This window comes from Acomys russatus, chromosome 25 (assembly GCF_903995435.1).
Source record: "Acomys russatus chromosome 25, mAcoRus1.1, whole genome shotgun sequence".
Classification (NCBI taxonomy): Eukaryota; Metazoa; Chordata; class Mammalia; order Rodentia; family Muridae; genus Acomys; species Acomys russatus.
Window position 1 is genome coordinate 17,476,195 of NC_067161.1, and position 8,201 is coordinate 17,484,395.

The 8,201-nt window shown below is 43.2% G+C and overlaps 1 non-coding gene across 1 annotated transcript; it reads left to right on the forward strand.

Annotated features, from left to right (window-relative positions):
• The first annotated feature begins 1,323 nt into the window (after positions 1-1,323).
• Positions 1,324-1,454, forward strand: LOC127208866 (small nucleolar RNA SNORA17). Its single transcript, XR_007833134.1, has one exon. It is a non-coding gene; the product is annotated as a small nucleolar RNA SNORA17 (small nucleolar RNA).
• The last annotated feature ends 6,747 nt before the right edge of the window (positions 1,455-8,201 follow it).

The following is an 8,201-nucleotide window of genomic DNA, read 5'->3' on the forward strand; positions in this document are numbered from 1 at the left end:
AAGAGACTTGCCCCACTCTGCGCCTTGTGGATCCTCTCTTGGTCCTTGCTAACAAAAAGCAAGTGTACAGTGTGAGAAGCGGGTGGAGGCCCGCAGAGCTTGGGAATGCAGAAGGGAGGGCATGTCTGAAGCCTCTGGCTCTTTCCAGGCATCTGGATTGGAGTTCCAGCTTGTCTCCTTTTCTTTCTTTGCCAACGTGCTTCACTGGGGACCTGGCAGCCTAAACATGTCTCCTTACTGGTGTGCTTCTGCTCTCCCCATGTTTAATGCTTCAGAGAGAGTCCTCCTTCTGGGGACCTTGGGGACCCAAAGCTACGCTGAGTACAGTCTGTGTGGCCTCTGGGTCAGAGAGGAGCAGAAAGAGCAGTCTTAGCTGCCTTTGCCAGCTGCATCATTGTTTGGAGATGTAACGCTACTCTGGCCAGAATGGGGACATGCTATGCTTGGGTTCTGAGTCCCATGTGTCAGAGCTTAATGGCACTTTGAGATGCCTTTCAGATAGGGTGATGTGGGAGCGAATGTGTGATCCTTACATGATTGGCTTGGAAATTGCTAAGACAGTGGGCCAGGGGTTAGGAGGACTGTTGTTCCTCCTTTAGTTGTTGTTAAACTCGGTCTTGAAGCAGTCAGAGAAATAATTTCAGTTTCTTGTGCTTATGTGCTTCAGGGAAAATTGATTTCTCTGTGGTGTGAACTTGGTAATTCCTTGGGGCCCTGACCCTGAGCTGCCCTTGGTTTGACAGAGATGAACCATACTTGGAAAAGGTTAGAGTATTGACATTTTGTTGAAAAGGATAAAAATAATTTTATATGCACTCTTTGAATGGTTCACCATGCTCTTAACATCTAGTGGTTGCTAATGAATATTTTACAACTGGTTCTCCAAAAATTAGTAAGGAATATACATACATAACCATATGTGTGTATTGATTTATCACAATTTTTACTGATATAAAGAATATACAGCATAAACTTGTAATAAAACATAACATTTTCTTTTTAAAATTCACATAGATAGTTGATTCTTACAGTATCGTTTTACTTTTTAATCAAATTCTTATGTCCTCAGCTCACCTTGGTTATTGGTGTATTTCCAACTATAACAATTTCCAACTGCATGTTCCAAATACAAGTGTGTTTTCAACATGACTCAGTAGTTTTGTTTGGTAGCAAATAAAGATGAAAGCAAAATAAAATGGAGACATATGTCAAAGGTTGCCACATAGAGCAAAGAAAGGCACGTGAAGCCCATTTAAAGTTGACCCACATGTGAAGACCTGCAGCCTCCGGTGAATGTGCTCTGTGTAAGAACTGGGATTATAGCCTGCCCCTAGAGGTACTGCAGCTGTGGCAGCTGTGTCACATGAGCATCAGCAGGTGGCAGAGAGGAGAGAGGCTACCTTACTCTCAGTGTTCCGACCTGCGAACGTCTGAATGGCAAGTAGAATAACAATCCCTGAAAACAATCATCCTGAAAAACTCACTAGACCACCACCAGTGTGGTGCCAACCCCACCGCAACCCCCCTCCCCCAGTAGACAGGGAGCTAACCTGAGATGATCACCAGTCTGGCACCATGGCAGGCATGGTGGGGGAGGGGCAGACCACACCCAAGATGTCCCCTGCCTGGTGTCATATTGCACAAGTGGGTCATAGCACTCCTGAGACCACACCTGAGACAAGCACAGACACTCAGAGACCCAGGGTGCCATTAAAGGAGTAAATAAGTGGTAGAGAAATGGAAGAGAAAGAAAATGGAAGGATGTGGACACAATGAAAAGAGACAAAGCTGGAGACTTGAGGGGAGTGAAGAAAAGCCTGATGTGAGTAGCCAGTGATGATACCTGGGACCATGGTGGGGACCTGGCTACGCTGCCACCAAGGGACACATTTCTTACCACTAAAGGCCAGGTGGACCTCCCTGGTCTGGCCTGTCCCCAAGAACATATTGATGTTCAGGGCTATACGGCACTGACCTCACCCCTCATCTGGGCATCCTGGGAGAGCTGGCCCCAGAAAGAGGGTATGAAAATAGAAGCGTTGACCCTGCCCCTAGCCAATGGCAGTACTCTGGAGAGCAGGGCCTGCACACTGTGGGAGTTGAGGGTGAGCCAGCCCCTAGGATATAAGTGTGGGAGATCTGGCCCTAGCATTCATCTCCCATGCACTGACATGGCAAGAGAGAGAGAGATGTCCCCCACCTCTCGCCCTTTGCAACTAAGGCAGGCAGGAGAGCTAGCCCCTAGGTGATCAGAGCAGAACTGTCCCTGCCACTCACCTGCTGCAACATTTAGGAGAGCAGGCTCTGCACCTCACCTGGGCAGCAGGGTAGAGCTGGCCCTGGATGAGGGGGTTGCTGTAAAGCAGACTCATCAGGGCATGAGAGTGAGAGAGAGAGAGAGAGAGAGAGAGAGAGAGAGAGAGAGAGAGAGAAAGAGAGAGAGCGCCTGTGGGCTGAGCATCTCTGATACCTCTCAAGCCCATATCTAGGGCTTTGAATTGTCCCACCCCAATATCTATCCCCACTGATGGACTAACTGCTGGAGTGCATGACAGGACCACTCCTACAGATCCAAAACTCCAGCTCTCCATGACACAGGTGAGCAACAGGATATCCAAAAGGAGTCCTGTTGAGGTTCCAGTATTAATGGAGTAGCAGAAGCCAGAGGTCTCAAAGGAGACCGAGTGATTGCAACTGAGCATTTGCAAGCAGAGAAGTGTGGACAGAAGAGTATACTGTGGGACACTATAGCACAGTACGGCTTCCACGATGAGCTTTTTTCCCTACTGGGGGGAGTTACAAGGGTAGAGGGTGGATATGACAGGAGGGAGAAATGAGTGGGATTGGGGTGCATGCTGTGAAATTCAACATAGAACCAGTTAAAAAGTCAAAAAGCAATTGGTACATAATTATGCTAACTGCCTTTGATCGACAGCAGCCTCCTCTTATTTGGGACTTGCCAGTCTTCCACCCCAGACAATTTAAACCTACACATTGACGTCCCTGGATGAGGAATATAAGCGATATAATGTGTCCACCATACTGATACAATAGGTCTAAACACTCCAAGAGTATACTAAAGAGCAGCTTTTTGTAAGAAAGAATTAGATTTTGCTGTTGATGATTATGTTTGTTTGTTTGTTTTTGAGGTAGGGTCTCTCACATAGTTCTGGCTGTCCTGAAATTTACTCTGTGGAGCAGAGTAACTCTCAGCACTCTGCCTGTCTCTGCCTCTCAAGTGCTGGGATCAAAGTCGTGCATCACAACTCTCAAATGTAACAAGAATTAGTGAACAGTAACTTTGCTTATTTAATGATAAATTACTTTAGTTTTGTTTAAACTGACTCACAAAAGTTGAACAATACAACCAACTCATGTGAGCTGTGAACAGCCACTCCACCAACCTGTCCTCTTCCACCTAATCCATACTCTGTTTTTATTATTTGCAAGTTTTGCTTTATTCCCAGAGATGTTGGAGCTGGTGATATTTAGAAAGTTTTGAACTAAAACTCTACCCTTCTCCTCGAAGCTTCCAGCTTTCCAGGGGGCCCTGTGAACATTCTTACCACATCTCCTGGGGAGATGCTGGCTACTGAGGGTTTAAGGCTATGGTCTCGTAAGACCCCAAGCTACATGGAAATAAAAATTCAAGGCAACCTCACTTAGATATAAAACCTTCCTAGCACTGTAAGGCAGAAGAAGGCTGGGAGATGAAATCAGCATTTCTGCTTGCCTGCAATATTATTGATTCTCCACAGCACATGGTCAAGGACCGGAAGGGATTGTGGTAAATAAGTGCTCCTCTACGGCAGTAGTCTGAAGGGACAATAACGTTTTCCTCTCTATTCTGCTTTGATGTCCTGAAGATTGGCTAGAGATAAGTAAAGTCTATGACACAGACAACAAATGCTTGAAATCAATCGAAGGGGCGAGCTTCCCTCTGACACATGGAGTGTAAGCTGGCCCTGAGGAGTGGAAGGGATTTAGAAAGCAGAGAAAGTGTTCCAGTGGGGGCACACAATGAAGGGAACTAGAGCTAGGAGCTCTGAAGAAACAGAAAATGAACAAAGAGTCCAACTAGGAAAGATTTGGATTTGTATATAGATATGGCAGCTATTTAAACTGAAAAGCACAAAGTATATTCTTGGCACAGAATCAAAAAAAATTAAAAGCTGGAAAATTTGAAAATAATTTGAATGCTTACTATAGCTTGTTAATAAAAAACAAATGCTAGAGTGCTTTACCCGTCAGCACTTTGCCTCTTATCTGAGAGCTCCATGGTCTTCTAACAGTATCTCCCTACCTCTTTAGCCCACTGATGGCCCCAGTCTCCACATAATATCTCAAGAAGTTAAAGACAGAATTAAATGACAATCATAATTTTCCTTCATGGACTGGGGAAACTCACTATGCATCAATGAAAAGATACTTTTGGTCTGGTGCTTCTCATAGAAACAGTTATATCAATAAAGAACAACTACGTGAATTGTATGGTGCACATACTTTAATCCAGCCCTCAGAAGGCAAAGGCAGGTAGGATCTCCATGAATTCAAAACCAGACCAGTCAACATTGTAAGTGCCAGGGCAGCCAGGGCTATATAGTGAGACTGTCTTGATAAAATGAAATAATTACATAAATAGTTTCTATACTTCTCTCCTTATTAGCACTGCAGTAATATGTCCATTTTTAGTACATGCATGTGAGAGAGTGTGTGTGTGTGTGTGTGTGTGTGCGTGTGGGAGTGTATGTGTGCATGTGTGTAGTGTGTGTGTTTCCTTTGCTTTAGGCCTTAGTACTTGCTGTCTCTTTTGCATATACCAGTTGTTTCTCATGGGCTTTATCCAAGTAATTCCTGTTAATCCTGAAAATTCAATTTAAAAGTGGCTTTAGGGCTTGAGGGTGTGACTCAGAGATAGAGTGTTTGCCCAGCCTAAGAAAGGCCCTGGATTTGATGCCTAGCATTGCTAAAAGAAAAAAAAAATGACTTTATTCAAAGGTGTTCCTGGAGTAATTATTCATCTCACTTTCCTGAACCCACATGTTCTTGTTATTTTTGTCCTCACTATATTATGTGATTCCATATTTTACCTGACTTGCTCACCTTAGACTGTAAAAAATTTAAAATGAACCATAAGGATTATTTCTTATATATACATATACATGTATATATGTATGTACAAATACACAGGCATGCACACAAATATGTTACTATATTGTTCATGTTTATTTGCCTATTCAATATGTAGCATAGCTTATATTTTTCTGCAATATGTTTTTCATGTGTGTATGTGCATACATATTTATTTGTTGAGTTTTTTCTTTATGCTTTTGGATGAATGAATTTATTTATGAGCACTGCCATAACATAGCATTGTATTAAGCCATCAGCATATTTATGTTTTTATTTTTATGTGCTACTGATCATATGGAGTAGAAGCTACCCTTAGTTCTCAGAAGGGCAACCCAGGACCGGGAAACATTTCATAATTGGGGCAGGTCACATGACCAGGAAATGCAGCATTAGCCCAGGGCTGGCTGAGTGGCCCTTCTGCATGCATCAGTGGCCCTGAAGCATGACAAAGCATTACTTTGGGAGTTGATGAGCGGTATGGGTCTCTGGAGAGGAAAAAAGGAGACTGGAACTGTTGGGGACACCCATGGCTGGCCATCGCAAGTGGTACTTGTGCCAGCATCATCCAAAGGCACAGATAGAGGAAGGCAAAGAATGATGATGCCAGGTGCATATCCGATCTCTGCACTTAGCAGATTCTGACACCTTGGCTTCCTATATTATGGGAAGCTTGCCTATGATAACATCTAATTTTTTTTCAATAATGGTCTGCTCTGCTTCAGAAACCGTTGTTCTGAGAAAAGGATTCAAGGAGCATAGGGGCAAATTTAGTCCCAAGAAGTCTTCTGGTTTTCTGTTTTTCCCCCATGATTTAATTCGAGTCTCACTAATGACCTAAGTTCACTAAGACCATATAGATCATCACCAAAGACGGTGAGGGACCTTGCCTGTTTCCCAAGCAATTGCACCTATTCTATTTTATAAGTGCATTAGTTACTTTTTCTATTGCTGTGATAAGACACCATGACCAAGGCACCTTATAGAAAAGAGTTGATTGGGAGCTTCCAATTTCAAAGGATAAGTCCATGACCATTCTGGAGGGGAACAAGGCACCAGAGCAGCGTGTGAGACCTTAGGTCTTGATCCATAAGTAAGGGGCTGAGAGAGCTAACTGAGGTTATTCCTATTCCTACGGCCAGGGCAACAGCCAGGACAGACTCTTAGCTCATGTGAGATTATATGATTAGGTTGTCTCATCTAGAGAGTGCAGGATAATGTCTTCGTGTCCGGTCTCTAACATTAATCACACCAGCAAAGTCCCTACAGGTCATGTAGGCTCTTGTGTCCAGGGGCGTTGTAGATTATGGTAATACCTGGGGGTTGTTGTTTTGTTTACTATAAAGGTAGACACAAGAAGCTCCTACATATGAGGAAACAAAGACGAGGAGATGCCAAGTGAGTGTCCCATAGTCCTAGAGCTAGCAAGATGGCATCTAAGACTAAGATTCCGAGGCAGTCTCTCTCCCAGGGACAACAAACTGTCCCCTCTAACTTTTTTGTATCAGCTGCGAAATTGGACAGGAGTGATAAATAGCTGGCAACCTTTATAGAATATAATGAAAGAGTAGGCTCTCCGCCAGGAGTAGGCAAACATCCTAGAATAATGAGAAAACAGAGTTCTTGCACGGATGGAAAGGCCATCGCTTCATCTCATCCCAAGCTTTCTTTCTTCTTTCTTTCTTTCTTTTTTTTTTTTTTTTAAGTTTCTTTAATGCAGGTTACACTGGACGTGAGAATTACCACACTTTAGACCATTCAAGACACCCACCAGGTACTAGCTGAACAAATGAGTGGATGAATGGATTCCATCGGATGAGCAAATATCAAAACATATGCACGGGACTTCGTATCTTCTCTTTTAATCCAAAACACTCCAGTCCAAGTGTCATTAGCCACACTTCTCCAGACTTTAGCATATCAAGTTGCACCCCAAGGCAGTGTTTTTCTTTCCTTCCAATGTTAAGATGGTGATCTAAGTAATAGCTTATTATGGGGTAGTGGGGGTGGGGGCTCCTCCTGGTATCTCTGGCCAGAGGTCATATTATAAAGTCTTGATGCATACTTCTTAAGCCTTATAGGCTATTCCTCAAACTTGTGTACGTCACATACAAAAGAAGAGTTTCTGGGCCAGCATTTTCTTGGCTCAGATGGCAGTAAAAGATAGTCTAGTATTCCCCATAGCATATTATTTGGAGTATGCATTGCAGATGAGGCCAAAGTACTCAGAAAAGGATGGACATTGTGCATACTCTTGTGTGGCACCAGCCTACCTGAAATGTGCTTTTACTCTATCTGTCCATTGGGCATCCACTATGTGCCAGGTCCTAAGGTTGCAGATTATTTTTCCTTTAAGGAGTTTCTGGTCCAAGCAGACAGACTTATAAACCATCAAATGCAATATAGCTTGCAAGGACAGTGTGAGAGAGCAAGACGGAGTTCAGTGGGCCCTGGGCTCAGCACATGTGGATTCGGGTAATTGTGGATCAAGAATATTTAGGAAAAAAATACAATTATATTGAATAGATACAGCCTTTTGCTCTCTTTTGTTCTTGTCATTATTCCTTATGCCATATAGCAAACTACACAGCACTTAGGTTAGGTATTATAAGTAATCTAGAGATGATGGCTTGAAGTATACAAGAGGATGTATATGTTAAATGCAAATGCTATGCCATTATATATGAAAGGTTTGAACATCTGTGTATTTTGAGGTCCTCAGAGGTCCTGGAAACAAAGCTCCACCAAGACCAAGTGGCGACTGCATAGACAAGGGGCATTTAAGCCAATACAGGAAAAGAGAAGGGCATCATGGGTAATGTGATGCTTAGACTGCCTAATGAAGAATAAAGAACATCTGGCCAAGAATGTAGAGACTGGAAGGGGCTAGAATCATGCTTTCTGTTTCTGTGGAAGCAAGAAATGGGACACTGAGTATCTAAGTATTTCGAAATGAGTCAAACTCTTGATCCAGCAAGCCCAGTTCTAGAAAATTATTCTAAGGAAGTGAGCAGACATACACATAAAGATTTATGGATGCAGATGCTCATTGCAGTGTGATTTATAATAAC